The sequence below is a fragment of the Dromaius novaehollandiae genome, chromosome 17, assembly GCF_036370855.1.
Source record: "Dromaius novaehollandiae isolate bDroNov1 chromosome 17, bDroNov1.hap1, whole genome shotgun sequence".
Taxonomy (NCBI): Eukaryota; Metazoa; Chordata; class Aves; order Casuariiformes; family Dromaiidae; genus Dromaius; species Dromaius novaehollandiae.
This window is the reverse complement of record NC_088114.1, coordinates 1,222,568-1,236,837: the sequence shown is the minus strand read 5'-3', so window position 1 is coordinate 1,236,837 and position 14,270 is coordinate 1,222,568. Positions and strand designations below refer to the sequence as shown.

At 57.6% G+C, this 14,270-nt stretch overlaps 1 long non-coding RNA gene across 1 annotated transcript in view; it reads right to left on the bottom strand.

The window, feature by feature from the left end:
• The window catches only part of LOC135330188 (uncharacterized), a 30,810-nt gene extending 17,253 nt beyond the window's left edge, over window positions 1-13,557 (bottom strand). Inside the window, exon 1 of the long non-coding RNA XR_010392003.1 lies at window positions 12,650-13,557. This is a non-coding gene — a long non-coding RNA (uncharacterized LOC135330188). The remainder of the gene's footprint in view (window positions 1-12,649) is intronic.
• Between the last annotated feature and the right edge of the window lie 713 nt (window positions 13,558-14,270).

Genomic DNA, 14,270 nt, shown 5'->3' with positions numbered 1-14,270 from the left:
CGACGTCCGTGCCCGGGACAGCAGCGGTGCCGGGGCCGCGCTCCCGCCCTCGTGCCGGCGTGCGGATGCCGCGGAGCCAGCGGAGCAGCAGCCCCTACTTCGGTTTCCCGCAGACAAACCTTGCTTGCCCTTTGCACATGCAGTAGTTAATCTGCCAATAAATGTCTCAGACATACCGTATGCATAATAAAGTCTGTAGTTAGGCGTTGCTTTTATCGCCCCAGGAATATTGCTGGATCCGGCTTCACGTTAACCGCTTTGGGGCTGGAAACGCTCCTCCTGCTCCCGCACCTGAAGCCCCGGGACTCCCCCTGCCCCGCGCCAGCCCCGGGCTCGGCACCCGGCACCGGCCGCCCCTTCCCTCGGCAGCCGCAGCTGAAAATCCCTCTCTTCTGGCCTTTATCGAGTCACTTAACACAGACGTCTCGCGTTACGAGGCAGCGGGGTGCACGTACCAGTGCTCTGGGCTAGGAATCGATGAACCTGGGTCCCATTCCCGGCTCCCGGTCTGGATCACCGCGCGGTGCCGGGAACGTCACGTTGCGCCGGCAAAGCATCCACAGCCCAGGCAGCGAAAGGGAAACACTAAGCCTGGTTATTTATGCTAATTTTACTCTAAATAATCCCTTTTTGGGGCAATATACCATAAAAAATTACTTTGGAAATGCTGAAGGGGTTTTTTGAGTGTATTTAAAACTCAGTGTTAAAAATCACAAAGCAGAACATGGTAATAGAGATGAAAAATGCAGTACACCTGGCTGGGACAAATTTCCAAGTATTAGAAAAAAGCCACATACTGTCATTCCTGGAAAATTAAACTAGACTCTATCTCTAACAGCATTTCATTGATGCCACTAATCCGCACGTCCACCCTCCTCGGTGAGGAGCACGGCAGGGGGCTCGAAAGAGGAAAACCAAAAGAAGCCCTCGTGTCGCCTGCTCCCAGCCGGCGGGATCACCCGGGAAGCTCTGCTCACCGCCGCGACCCCAAAGTCCCGCGGCAGCCCCGCGATTCCCTCCCCGGGCCCATGGGGCTCCCGACGGCCGGCAGCCGCGACACGCAGCACGCCGGTGCGGCTCCAGCCACCGCCGATATGTTTTTCAATTATACAAATGTTTGCTCTCTGATGCATTTGTAAATAAGTAAATAAAGGAATGAAAGGAGCCCAATTTTATTGTTTTATTTCCACATAATCCATCCCTATCTGGAGAGAGATATCAGCATGTTCGGGGATGGTATTCAGAAAAGATAAACATCCTATCTCATATGTGAAGTATCACTTCTATAGGAAACGTTTTTGTGTAAAAGCTGCTTGAAGAGCTCTGCTCAGTGGAGAGGCCGAGGCAGCCGGCAGACGCGCAGCGCTCGCAAATTTCGAATTGTTGTGGAACATCAAATTTCTCCTCCCCATTTCTCTGAATAAAAGAAATTACTTCTTTTTTTGCCTCTGATATCTTCAGTCGGTCCCTGGAACAGCGAGCGCACATTATAAATAGAATATATTTTAATAGTATTGCAAATAAAATTTATGGCTGCTGTAACTCCAAGCACGCAGACCACAGGGCTGTTTCTACATGCACGTGCCTTTTTCTCGTTTGGAAACAGCCGCGCTGCTCCGAGGCCAGCGGTTCCCGAGAAACCCCAGCCGCGCGGCCCGGCGGGGTCGGGAGGCACCGCTGCAGGGGCTCGGCCCAACGACCCGCCGGAGCGGGGTGGCCCTCGGCCGCGCTGCCGGGACCGGCCGGGCCCCGCCGGGCTGCGCGGGTGGAAATTCTGCTCCTTCCAGCCCCGGCTGCCCCGCCGCGCCGCTTGGCTGGGCTTCTGTTTTGCTTAGCATCAAGTTGCACCTTCTCCCGCTGCTGCGGCAGCTCGGCCGGGGCCCGGGAGGTCTCCTGCATCGGCGGCAGGGATTGCTGGGGCTGGGGGCTCACGCAGCGCCGGGGCTGGGGCTGCTGCGGTGCAGCCCCGGTTGGTGCAGCCCCGGTTGGTGCAGCCCTGTTTGGTGCAGCCCTGTTTGGTGCAGCCCCGGTTGGTGCAGCCCCGTTTGGTGCAGCCCGGCTCGGTGCAGCCCCGGTTGGTGCAGCCCGGCTCGGTGCAGCCCGGCTCGGTGCAGCCCAGCTCGGTGCAGCCCGGCTCGGTGCAGCCCGGCTCGGTGCGGGGCCCAGGTCCCCCCCGAGCGCCGGCCCCGGCACGCTGCGCCTCGGCAGGTCCTCCGGCTCGCGAGAAGTGAAGCCCATCAAACCCGGCGACAGCACGGAGAGGGATTTTCTCTCAATAAAGACTTAAAAGGTTTTAAAGACTTCACAAAAATAGCTTTGAACTGTGTCTGAAACGCTATAGCTCTGGGGTTTGGGGCTTGAAATAGCGCTGGTAGGATATTTTCTGACGGAGCATTTCCATTGGAAACGGCGATGCTGCCGACATGGAAACATTTTGCAGGAATATGCCGATTCCGAGAATACCGTTACAGGAATTCTGTTTTGCTTCCAGCGATGCTCCTCATACCGGGCTCACCAGGCGGTGCACCAAAAACGGGGGCGGATTTGTTAAGAACCTCAAATTCCAGACAACTTTAAAACATGACTTTCTCAATTCAAAATATTTCTTCAAACACTGTTTTCTGCTTGAAACACACTCTGGTTTCCAAATGGTGGTAATTTCAAAATTGCAAGTTCTGCTGTTATCAGTACTACGAACTGCAGTAGTTCACCGCGGGGAAGCTGCTGCATCGGCTGCGGATCGGCCGCGTGCACACGCCGAACGGCCGCCCGGCACCGCGTCGCCCCGCCGGAGAGTCCCGTCCCGGGGCTGAGCCCGACCCTCCGCGTCTGGGCGAGGGAAACGCGGCTGAAGGGGCCGGGAGAGGAGGAATTTATTTATGCGCTTGCAGCCAAGAGCTGCGGAGGATCGCTAGGAAACTTCTATTTAAGGCGAAGCGCGCTCCGGCGGGGAATGCGCCGCGCTCGGCCGCGGGGCCGGGGCACTGTCCGGCCCCTCCGGACAGACGGACGTGGGCGGATGCTGCCCCGCCGCGAGGCTTCTCCGCGGGGTTGTAAGCGCGAGCGATACCGTCCGCGCTGATGGTATCTGACGCGGGCTGAGCGAGAAGCTCTGAGCGCCGGAGCCCGGAGGAAATAAAGCCCTTGGTAAAGTAAGCGGATCAGATAAGCCAAGAGAAAAAAGGAATTGCATAAAGCAAAAATAACTAATCTATCTGGCTTTCACCACACACAAAAAGCAAAAGCTGATCCTGAAAGATAGCCGGTGGCTGCCTGCTCACTGGCTCGGCCGGGCGGGTTTTTTCTGACTTTCAGGACAAACACGGGGATCAGTAACCGGGGCCGGTGAATCACTGCACAGCGCTTCCAACCGATACGCAAAGGCTGTCAGACTCGAAAGCATTTAAACCCAAGAAATGCTAATATTATCTTTTATTACGTTTTAAAGAGACAAAAATTCTCTGGCCCAAATCCTCTATGAAAAATAAACCATATTTTCGCTGTGAGGTATGCGCGTTGGAGCCTCGCTGCCCGCTCGGCCGCGTGTAACACAACGCTGTTCGAGGACGCGGCAGCTCCGGCGGGGCCCCTGCTCGACTGGGGGGAGGAACTGGGTTCACATAACCCTCACTTAAAAAATAGACTGGCACATTTTTGCTTTATCAAACTCTATTTGCAAAAGTCTAGGGCTAAATGATCTGAAAAGGTTATTTTGAAGCAGGGTCACCCTTGCTGCCACAGGTCTAATAAAACAAAACTATAGCCAAATTAGAAACATATTTCATCTAATAGGGGAAAATATAATTGGTGAATCTGTCTGGTGTTTGACCTACAGTATTTATGCTAAATGAAAGTTTAAATATATCACAATGTAGCAGGAACAAGAAAAGCTGCATTCACTATATATTCTGTGGTTTGATCCCTTCCCCTTAACCCTTAGCTTCACGCGAAAGCCAACATCAGCATTAGCTTTGGCCGCGTTGCGCAGATGCTTTGAAACGAAAGCGATGGCCAAGGTTTGCAGAAGCGATGAGTGATTCTGGGTAGTACCCGGGAACCGAGGGAGGGCTCGGAAAACGCCGAGCGGCCGCTCCGAACGCCAGGCCTGGCCGGGCGGGCGCTTGGCAGCCCCGTCCTGGCGCCTCGGACGTCGCCGGGCTGGTTCGAGCCACCTCCCCGACCCCGGCTCGGCAGGAGAGGCCGGTGCTCCCGGCCAGGCTCCTCCCGCGCAGAGGGTCCTGGCACCGTCAGCCCCGCGTGTGCACGTGCACATGGAGTGAATTAGGTAAAAACACACGCTTTCTGCATCCTCGCAACTAAAATGACGTGCCGTGGCTGCGTTTGAGAAAGGTTTGAACGCCAAGAGATGGTGTCGTCCCCGCTGGGGCCGGGGGTGGCTTTCCTGGAAACCCACGCGGTTGCCCTTTTGCAACCTTATTGACGTGCAGTTCAGTCTACGAGAGACCTTTGCAGCCCCGGCGCAGGCGCTCGCGGAGGGCGGTCGCCGCTCTCGTGCGCGTCAGCTGCTGGTGCCGGAGTTGCCGTTTGTGGTCAACCAGCTGCTTGCAATCCCCATCGCCTGCGGACCCCCTCCCCCCGACCCCGCAATTTATGTTCTGCATAAAAGCGAGAGGATCCTTGAGCAGCGGTGATGGATGAAGGAGATTATTAACAAGGATATCATTTTAAGAGAGTCTGTCTTTTGGTTCCTCACAGTTGCATAACATTTCATAAATTTCATAACAAATTGGTTCCCAACTCGTTAGCCTGACAGCAGCCACCCTGGCCAGCCCCGCCGGCAGAGCCGAGGGTGCCCGCTCCGGAGACAGGACGGGGCGCAGGCAAGTGCTGTGCGGGGCCATCCGTGCAATGAGGCCGTCCGTGCAATGGGGCTGTCCGTGCAATGGGGCCATGCATGCAACAAGGCCATCCATGCAACGGGGTCATCCATGCAACAAGGTCATCCATGCAATAAGGCCGTCCATGCAACGGGGTCATCCATGCAACAAGGCCATCCATGCAACGGGGTCATCCGCACCTTGGGACCATCCGTGCAATGCGGCCGTCCGTGCAATGGGGCCATCCATGCTGTGGAGCCACCCACGTCATGGGGCCATCCATGACCACCCCAGTCCTCCCATGGGGTGAACTTCATCCCCAACAGGGCACTTAGGCCCCACCATAAAAATAACTGCTGGTGACCAAGAGACTCATGTTCTTATCAGCTCTTGCTGATACAGAGAGAGGGATTTTTCCAGTAAGTTTTCCGGTAAGACAGTGGAAACAATGCAGTTTATCCCAGTCTAGACATCTCCGTAGCTGAAAAAAACAGATTTCAGTGTCAGCTGCTGCAGAGTCTCCATTCAGCATCTTTAGGCAAGAGAAGAGGCCAGCACCATCTGCAGCTCCTCCAAGGGGCCTTTCCTCCAAGGAAGCCTTGCATTTCTCGGAGTCGCGGCACTAGGGCACGAGCTGTACGTGCACGTTTCCCCGCAGCCTCCCTGCGACAGCCCCTCTCCTGCTCCGCAGCACCCTGCGGGGGTCCCGGCGGGGTGGGGACGCGCGGCGGGGATGTGCGGCGCTCGCTGGGAGCACCGCTCCGCTGCAAGGGATGCGCGCCGGCCGCGTGCTCCCTCGCGTTCCCGGGCTCCAGCGAAAGCCGCGCGCAGCAGACGCACGCAGCGATGATTCATCTCTCGCAGGAGTTCAGGCGACAGACAAAAATCCCAACCAAACGACCCTTTAAACTCCCGTAAATGGACTCCTTTCCGCAGGCGGAGGAGGGACCACGCTGCTTCCCACCGCGACGCTCACCGAGCTCCTCGGCACGGGCAGGACGGGCGCTGCCCGCGGGGCACGGCTCTCCGGCCGGCGGCGCGTGGACGTCCCGCGCAGAGCAGCAGGGCTGCCAGCGAGCCGAGGAGATGGGCCGGGAAGACACGGAGCGTGTTTCTCTTCCTTTTTTCCCCTCCTTTTTCTTAAAGCTTCGGGTGGAAGAGAAGGAGGCTAATTAAATTCTTTTGCCGAACATATTTAGCTAGTCTTTCAGAGAACCGATTGCGTTTGGCCGCTGTCCAGCAGCGAGGAGATAGGATTGTGCTCGTGAACGGCAAGAGCCGAGCACGGATGGAGGAGGATCCACGCCGAGGAGCAGCCGACAGCGCTGGCCTGTTTCAGACGCCGGGGGGGAGCGATAAGAACGGCCGGGGCGGCTTTCCCGAATTCCTGGTGCGGGAGGGCACGTGCGGCCCGGGGTCTGCAGCAGGGTCCCGGGGCCGCTGCCGCGCGCCGCCTCCCGCGGTGCCGCCGTTACTCACCCAGCACCAACCGCCCCGCGCGTCCCCGAACAACAAAACTGCTCGTTGCATCGGCAGCCCCGGGGCCCCGCTCCGAGCTGCAGCGAGGCTAAAACGCACCAAAGCAAAACTCCCGGGCTCGCTCGCGCCCAGCAAGCAGCGGATGCGCCGGGGAGCTGGGGCGCTGCGCTGACCGGCGTTCCCAGGCTGCGGCACGGCACGGCACAGCACGGCACATCTCATCCTGCGCCGGGCTGGGATGCCTAACGCGGGCGCTCTGCTGCTCCCTTGGGCAGCTTTTCCCTCCGATTTCAACCCTTCGGTAGGAGCAGCCTTTGTGCAGAGAGTCTGGGGGCAATTTTAAAACTGAGACACTGCAATATGATTTGTTTTTTAACATTCGGGTGGCTCTGAGGGTTTTCAGCCCCGCACACGTCCGAGCCCCGTCCCCGCTGGGGCGCGGCAGGCAGCACCGCCCGGTTCCCACGCGAGGAGGGCTCCGGCGGGACCCCCCGTCTCCGCACACATCCACCATCCCGGCATCTTCGTGCTGGGAAAGCGTTTGCGGTGGGCCGTGCCGGCCCCTGCTCGGCCGCAGCATTTCCAGGAAGCACTAGAAATCCAAAAAACATGAGAATTTCGGCACAGCCGGTCAGACAAATTCAGCAGCGGCTGCGGTCCTGGACATCCTGCCTCCCGAGCGCATTCCTCCGCGCTCGGGGCTCGCACGCCGTCTCGCTGATACAGCCGCTTTACTGGGAAAGTCCGGACAGAGAGACAGCTCCGTCCCCAGCAGATGTTTCGAATTTGTTGCTAACCCATATTTATTTAGACTGATAATAACAGGCAGCCCTCCAATCGTGCCGGCAGTTTTTACAATAAACTCCAGCTCACATTATCAAAAGCAAATCAATTACGGGGCGCTGCCGGGTCCCACCCTGCCCTCGTGCCGTGCCGAGGCGAGCGGGTCCCGCCGGCCGCCCCGCATCCCGGCCCGGCCGCCCCTTCCCTCCCGCTCCGTCCGAGCGCAGCGGCAAAGCTTGCGGAGGCAGGATGGATTTGGACACGCAGTTTTCTCCACAGACTTCACATGGTTGTAACAAGGTCACAGAGAAAAACAATTTTATCCTCTGATTACTGTAACGTGATATGAGCTTGGAATTGCCTCCACTTTGCCTATTTACTTAGGCGTTGCTTGTCCGGTCCCCGAAGGAAAATCCCCCGGCGCGGGCAGGCGCGCGGATGGGCCGGGATGCTCCTGGCTCCGGGTGCTGCAACCACAGTGCTGCCGCGGCCCGGAGCACCCGCTCGCGGCTCGGCACGTCCCGCGCCGTGGGCCTGTGCCTTGGGAAAAAAGGGGTGCATTTTTCTGCAAAAAAAGGTCTCTGGATAAAGAGCATCCTTCTGGATACATCCTTTCTTGCATACGCTCTGTAGGACTAATCAAGAAGCGCGGCAGAGAGGACGCGGCACAGCAGCCCCGCTGGGCCAGTGAATACCCCACCGCGCGGGAATACTCTTCCAGGATGAAATGCTACAACCATCCAGTGGATTGTCAAAATAGAAGGAACACAGAAAGGACAAAATATTAAGCCACGCGATCGTAATCAGCCCTAATTCCAGCAAAGCCACTTTTAAAGGAGATTGTTTTGTCAAAGGGTTTTCATGGCCCGGTGGCTTTGTAGCACAAGGTTGTTTGTATCAAGTCATTTCTGATGAACATTTATTATAGTGAGGAAATGTCACATTCATTTTACGCTGTGAAAGTTCATAAACTTTCTCAGATAATTTAAGGACTTTTCAGGCAGTAACTTGCGGTGTTGGAGATGATTTAACCGGGAGCAGAGGCCGAGCGGAGGCCGGGACGTCGGCCGCGGGAACGGGGCGCGCGGGCAGCCCAGGACCGAGGGGGCAGAGCCCCACGACGGGCTCACGGCCGAGCCCAGGGAACGCGGCCCCGCCGTCCCGCCCCATCCCGCAGGTCCCAGGGATCGCTTCGGACCTTCGCGACAGGAGCTGCTGCTGCTCGGAGGCAGGACCAGGCTCCGTTCGCGTGCCGGTGCTGCTCCGGGCACGTACCAGCCGCGCGCAGCCCCAACGCGGGCGCCAAGGGAGGTCCCGTCGGGGAGCCGGCCGAAGCTGGACGCGGAGCATCATCCTGGGCTAGAAAGGGCTAGAGAGAAGGTGCTGGGGAAGAGCAAGAGCCCCTGGACACCACGTTAACAGGCTCGTTACCGGCACGCAGCTCACCTGGGCAGTGGCTGGGGCGGGTGGTGTCACCAGCTGTGCAGATGTTCAGCAGGAGGTACAGAGGACTGAACCTGAGCGCAAACCGAGTATTTCTGATTTTCTCTTTTCCTGGCAGAAAGACGCATGAAATACCCAAGAAATTTTCATTTTGCATGATGTCGAGTGGAAAACAAAGCAAAGTCAAAAACCTAGACCAAGCCTTGGGAAATGTATCCTGGGCTGAGTCTCGCCAGGTGACCCAGCAGATCTTCTCCACCTGTAGGTCTGGAAGATCAGTGGGGAATTTACATATTTATTAAGGAAAACAAAGTCAATTGGAAAATGGGAAACTCACCACCAGCAACTTCCTTTCAGTGCTTACTTGTAATAAAAATAGTCCACGGAAAAATAAAACAGAAACATGCATGGGACTAAAATGAAATTGCCTCAGTTTTATCCCATCCGAGCCGGCGGCGGAGTGCAACGATGCCTGGACAAGCCATCACGGGAGCAGGCTCCGCGTTAGGACCGAGGGGCCCCGCGGCCTTCCAGCGCAGCATCGGGGCACGGCAAACGCAAAGGAAACCGCTGGCGGCAGCGCTGCAAGCCTTACGGAGCGCGCTGGGGCGCGGGGGCCGCGTGTCCGGGCGCTCCGCTTCCTGCCCCTGCATCCCACCACGCGAACGCGTCCGGGCGCGGCAGCCGGGCCACCGCGCCGCGTCCAGGAGGGATGCTGCGTTTGCCGGGGGATAAGGCCGTATCGCCAGCTTTCCGCTTAAAATAAATAAATATCTGAAAAGAATCTGCAAGCGTGTTTACTCAATCTAACATCTGGAATATAAATAAAAGATGGCCAGAGAACGGGATTTCTTTGGAGAGTAGGGAACGGAGTACCTTGCCACTAACTTATTTTAGCAGTTCTCTGTAATATAATTTCCAGTTCATTTGGTTATCAAAAACACTGATTATTTTCACGCTGAAGAGGCGATTTCAATGCCCAGCACAGTACGCTCCGTGTTTGGGATTCTGTGTTAGTTTTTTGATATCCACTAATTTCTCCATGCTGAGGCAAATTTGTCACACGCATGGGTCTGTTTGATTTCATTAAACAGAATATTTAAGCATAAAAATTGTTTAATCGCCTTGTGTCATTATGAGATGAATTTCATTTTGCATACATTTGCATATTTCATCAAAATTAAGGCTGCTAATATGCAAATGAGAGGCAGGTTGCGGCGGAGGTGTTTATTGTACTAGCTGCAGGCTGTTCCACTCCAAGAGCTTTCTAGGTGCCGGGGTGGGAGGGGGCAGGAGGCGACCGCGTTTCACAGAAACACTTCCGAATTCGCTCTAAAATCAATTTGCTGCTATTTTATTTTTTCCACTAATGTCCTCTGCAAAAAGCGCTCCAGGTTTCTAGTGTGCTTTCGGGCTCTCTTCCCCCCAGCGCCTCATTTCTCAGAGCTGGAAAGTCGCTCTGTTTTCCCCGCGCAACAGCAAGGATCACGGAAAGAAAAACGTCCCGTCCCCCCCCAACCTCAGCACCGCTGGGAGAAGCAGCAGGAGAGAGCAGAGCCCCGAAGAGCTGGGAAAGGCCCCGGAGCGGGATGCACTGGGTTGGGAGAGGCCCCGGAGCAGAGTGGGATGCACCAGACCGGGAAAGGCCCCAGAGCGGGATGCACCGGGTTGGGAGAGGCCCTGGAGCGGGATGCACTGGGCTGGGAGAGGCCCTGGAGCAGAGCGGGATGCACCAGACCGGGAAAGGCCCCAGAGCGGGATGCACTGGGTTGGGAGAGGCCCCAGAGCGGGATGCACCAGGCTGGGAAAGGCTCCGGAGCGGGATGCACCAGGCTGGGAGAGGCCCTGGAGTGGAGCAGGATGCACCAGGCTGGGAAAGGCCCCGGGGTGGGATGCACCGCCGGAGCAGGGGCTCTTCCAGGACACCGGCCGAGCGAGGAGCCTCCCCAGCTCCCTGCGCCGCAGCCAAGGTCAAGCACCAAATTCCTCCAGATCCATTTGAGAGGCCCAGACAGACACATCACGAAAATCAATCCACAGCGGCTAATTAATGCAGGCTTCATTAGCACGCAGTGCCCGAACGACCCTCATCCGGCGATTATTGCGCGTTGCGGCAGGCCGAATAAACCCGGGGGCCGCGTGCGGCTGGGATGAACCCGGCCCCGTCGGCGCAGCCCGGCCCGGCCCCGCGCTGCTCGGCTCCTCTCCCCATTGCTGCAGGCCTCCCTCCCTCCGCCGGCGCCTCGCGGTCAGCACTTTCACCCGTTGGAGCGTGAGGCCTCGGGAATTTTATGACACGGTCCCTTGTATTTTATTTCTTAAATAAATTCTTTGCTTGTTATTTATGAAGAAAAATATTCTATGCCTTTAGCTCTTTATGAAACCCAATTTTTTAAAAACAGTCATTCCGTGCATTTAGTGGCTATTGCATTTGAGAAGCTGGAGTAATGATGTCTAAGATGTAAAGCCTATCATGAGCTATTAGCTACTTCGACTTGTGTATAGTAATTAAAACAGCATTAACTGGTGAGCAGCCACAGCCATCCATCCCGAGCGGAGCCGTTCTGCTGACTCGGCACGGCGCGCGGTGCCGACGCGGCGTGAGCCCTTGCTGGGGGCCACGGACAATGGCTGAGCCGCACAAAGGAAGCAGCTTATGGGGATTTTTAGAAGCTTTCGGAATTAACATTTAAAGCACAATGGGCTTTTTCAGCGCATATTAGTCAGACCAAAACCTGTATCTTCACTTCTCTAAAGAAAAGCAGCCGTCTCTTAGCTCCAGTGTTCGGAGATAAGTGCTGCCCGTGCATTAGCATGCATGCACTCCTAATTTTTTTAGGTTTTCGGTGGCTCTGAATGACCACTCTAACATCACTAACAAGGGAAGGTAACCCCGCTCTCCACGGCACAATCGCGGAGGAATGCAAATCCCCGCTATTCCGAGCACTTCTCCCAGCGCCGAGGAGGAAGAATGGGACCACCTTAAGCCCTTCTGAAAGGCTCCGGCTCAAAGGTATGTATTTGTTTAAAAAAAAAAAAAAAGTGTGGTGATTGCAGAGAAAAGAGAAACCTGAGAGCTTATTCTTGAACAGTCAGACAGGGTCACCAAAACCAGACTAAATAGTCTGACTGCAGGGCAAAGCGCTGGGGCTGTCTGAAAAATGATCCTCTGGACGGAGGGAAAAACAGGAGAGAAGGAGGGCTGGGGGGAGCGCGGTGCTGCCGGGGCCGCAGCAGAGCCCAGCGCCAGGCGCGGTGTCGCCCCGGCCCTCGCGAGCCCAGCTGCTGCCCCGCCGCTTCGCGGGATGCTAAGCTGCAACGCTGCATTTCAGGGGCGGCTCTTTTAATAGCTACGACGTTAGCAGAAGATGAAAGTCTTCCTGCCCCCTGCTCTCACGCCCCGGCAGGACAAGCCCGGCTCCTGGGCCACCCGACGGAGCTTCCCAGCGCCCTCCGAGCCTCCCCCGCGCTCCCGGCCGAGGAGCTCGGCGCAGCCCGCGACCCTGGCCAGGGCAACGGGGCCCCAGGGAGAGGAGCAGCCCCAGGAGAGCTCGTAACTCATCCCCCTTCCGCGAGACGGGGCCTGGTCTAGGAACCCCTCGGAGGCTCAGTGCATTAACACCCGGTGAACACCTACGTTCTCCTCCTTGCTCCTCCCTTTCTACCTTGCTATTAACTCTTGCTCTCTGTGAAGGCTTGCCTCACTCTCAGCCTAGAGGCACGCTTCCAGAGAGCTCGCACAGGACGGCTGCGGGAAAACAGCCCCAGGAGAAAGCTGCCCACCTCCCCCAGCACGCCAGCAGCCCCTAGAAGAAGGGACCTTCATCAGAGAGAGCCCCTAGGACAGGAGACCTGCACCAGAGACAGCCCAGCCCAAACCCAGCTCAGCTGCAGGCTCCTCCCCAGGCAGCAAGCCCAGCCCCCCGCCAGGGCCACCCCGGCCCTCCCCTTAAATGCACTTCACCCGCCCGGGCTCCCTGCCCATCGCCAGCAGGAACGTGGGGCAGGGGCTGCACCCGCGGCCAGGGCTGGTGCCCGCCAGCAGCAGGGCGAGGGGTGCTGGGGTCCCCCGTGTCCCTGCTCGGGCCACTGTCCCCTGCACCCACCTCTCTGCAGCGGCGAGCATCCTCCTGACGTCCCCTGCCAGCGCCGGCCTCCTCTTCCTTCACAACTTGCTTCGCTGGCCGTTTTTTCTCCTGGTTTAGGCCTATATAACCTTTTCCTAGTATTTAGCTTGATTTTTTCCATTCTGCAGCATAAAAGCCTGCCCTCTGGTTTTCCGTTAGTGATGGCTATCAGCGACGGATCCCCACCTCCTGCTCCCCGAGCTTCAGCCCGCCCCGGCGTCCCCGCTCAGCTGCCTTTTCCCCGCAGCCTCTGTCAAGTTCTCGGTCTTTCCTGTTAGCTTCTCTTTTCCTGGGGAGCTTCATCTCTTCTCGGATTTGAACCTGAAACCTATTTTCTGGGGCTCTTGCACGAGAAACCCCGCGGCGCTGGGGGCGGCGAGGATGCACGGGTGCCTCTGCGGGAGCCCCGACGCCCGGGACGCGGCGACGGCGGGGGGGCCCGACCCCCGGGAGCCCCCGGGCAGTGCGCGTGCGCTCACGTTGGTTTTGAAAAACTCTCGATTCAGCCAAATCGGAGAGGCAGATGACTGAGTAAACACAAGGTGCTTGCCAGATATTAGGCAAGCAAGAAACACGTTCAATTCTTTTAACTTATGACTGCACTTAATTACTGCTTTTTCCTCCCCTCATAAGCTACATATGGGATTAATAATAACACTGAGTCAGATCGACTCTCTTATGCCCTAGAAAGAACAGAACAGTAAAAAGGAGCGGAGGAAGCTCCGACGAGGTGAAGTGCGCGGGCTTCGCGGGGAAGCGGGGTCTGCAGCTGGGCTGCACAGCTGGGGGGACCTGGGCCAGCCGGTTCCCGCAGACCCCCTCGTCCCCCGGGGCCGCGACACCTTCCCGTCACCCCCCGACTCGGCTGAGGCTCCGAGACATCTCCTCATCTGAAAAATAGGAAGAAATAACATTTGTCTGAACTTTCCCTAAACCGGAAGGATTTTGGCAGTCTCTACAAAGCGATAAGAGAGCTGCAGTCTTTGCAGCTTGGGGGGAGCCCGTTTTGGGGGGTTGTTCCCGAGCTCTCACTGTTTGCAGCCTCCTGCCATAGCTTTGCCCCCGCCGCTCTGCCCCGCTCTTCCTCCCCAAGCAGATCAGCTGCTAAGACTGGGAGCGCAGGAGAGCGCTGCGCCCGCGCAAGCGTCCCGGCACGTTCGGTAGCACCGCCGGGACCTCCCGCTGCCCGGCTGCAGCCGCCTCTGCCACTGCATTCCCTTTCCCCCAGAAGCAATGCAGCTTTCTGGCCCCTGCTAGCCAGGTTTCTAGCACTGCTTTCTATTTCACAACCCCAGTGCGCATCGCCTGGCCTGGGACTCTGGCTCACAGCAGTGGGAGGGCTCAAGTCTGGAAAGCTCTGCCGCTGGCTCTTGGGGTGACGCTAGGCGAGCCAAGCTTGGTGCCTCCATCTGGTCCCCGCCGTGAAGCAGAGAAGGGTGCTGACCTTGCCGGCAACTGGTCCCACCAGTGAAAAGGCCGTGGGTCTCGGGGGCTGTCGTCCCGCGCGGAGGCCTGCAGCACTCGAGAGCTGCCGCGCTGCACCCGGGGTCACCGGCTGGGTGGAAGGAGGACGGGGCTCGTTGCAGCTCGGGCGAAATGC